Source organism: Echinops telfairi, unplaced genomic scaffold (genome assembly GCF_000313985.2).
Source record: "Echinops telfairi isolate 266 unplaced genomic scaffold, ASM31398v2 ScPeMD7_53;HRSCAF=182, whole genome shotgun sequence".
Classification (NCBI taxonomy): Eukaryota; Metazoa; Chordata; class Mammalia; order Afrosoricida; family Tenrecidae; genus Echinops; species Echinops telfairi.
In genome coordinates, this window is record NW_022103951.1 from 18,081,396 (window position 1) to 18,082,921 (window position 1,526).

Here is a 1,526-nt window from a genome sequence, read left to right on the forward strand (position 1 = left end):
GCTTTGGGCAACTCCTTCTCTGTAGAATGCCCATCACTCAGATTCAGTTTAGACACTGGAGCTGCCTAATCATTGGATATAAATTATCACTCACTGCCATTGAGTGGATTCTGCAGGTTTCAGCAACTATAACTCTTTACGGGGGTAGAAAGCTTTCTTTTCCCCCCACAGAGGGGCTGGTAGTTTCAAACTACCAACCCTGCGGATAGCAGTCCAGTGGGTAACCACTTCGGCACCCGAGATCCGCATGTCAATTCGAGCAAGATGGAAAGAAGCACCATCCCGCGCGTCCCTGCCCTACTCCTAGCTGCTTGCCCTCTAGTAGTTCCCCCCCTTTCCCCTTTCCCCCCATTTCTCCCTCCTTTCCCTTGTTTTCCCTTCTCTTCTTGCCTCCTCCCTTCCCTTCCCTTTCCTCCATCCTTCCCTCCCTCCCTTGTTCCCTTCTTCTTTTTCTATCCCCTTTTCTCCTCCTCTCTCTTTCCCTACCTTCTTCTGGACATTCCTTGAACAGGTTCTGGTGGAGGCCCTAAGGAGGAATGCATGCCTAAGGCCTGATAACCCTGGCTGCACAAAGCTTTCAGATTGAGAAGCAGAGACAGCTATGCCCCTCATGTAGTGCTGTGTGAGCAGCACAACTAGAGTGTGGGGTCCCCACAGGAGAGGTGGCTTCAATCGTCTTCGATGATGAAAAGCAGGTCTGTTGGTGGAAACTAGGAGCAGAGGTTCTTCCAAAGGTAAAAGCACAGCTCCATCTGCAAAGGTAGGTATCTCATATAGTTTAAAAGGGGGTGAGGTTAGGAGAGGATGAGTAAAGCTTTCAAGGCCAAGGTTTGAAATTAAAAGCCAGTTTGGAGTGTTGTGTGTGTGTGTCCATGCCCTTGCAGATGATGAGCGTGTATTTTGTGCGGTCTCAATATAAATTCAGAAACAGCCAGCGGTATCAGTTTTCATGAGAGTAATAATGAAAATTCGAGAAGCCAAGGCACTCCACAAATCATCCGTGTCTTGGAATCTTAAAAAGAGCAATACGGTTTATTATTTATATATTTAAAACTCTACTGATATCAGTAACCTTCTCGGCACAGAACACTCTCATCCTCTGATTATGCCATATATATATGGCATAATATATGCATATATATATGGCATAATATTCTAGTAAATTCTAGTAAATATATATATATATATTTACTAGAATTCAGAAGGATCCCAGTGTGTGCCCGAAGCCAGGGTTACTGAATGAACACTGAGCTTCATGGGCAGGGGACCGCCCACTTTACTGCGTGGCCTTGTGTGTGTGCACAGACTTGGTCCAACGCTGACGCCCACCATGACGAATTGGGAAGAAGGTCTGAGTCTGGGTCTTTCAAGATTTTCACCGCATGATGCTGCCAAACCCAATCCGAGGCCAGCCTGGGCTCTCATTTAGGCCAATTTGCTAGGGTTACCATCCGGAGCCACCCCGTGTGGGTTGCTTTAAAGAACCAAAATATATTTTCTCACACGTCTGCAGGTTGGAAGTTGGA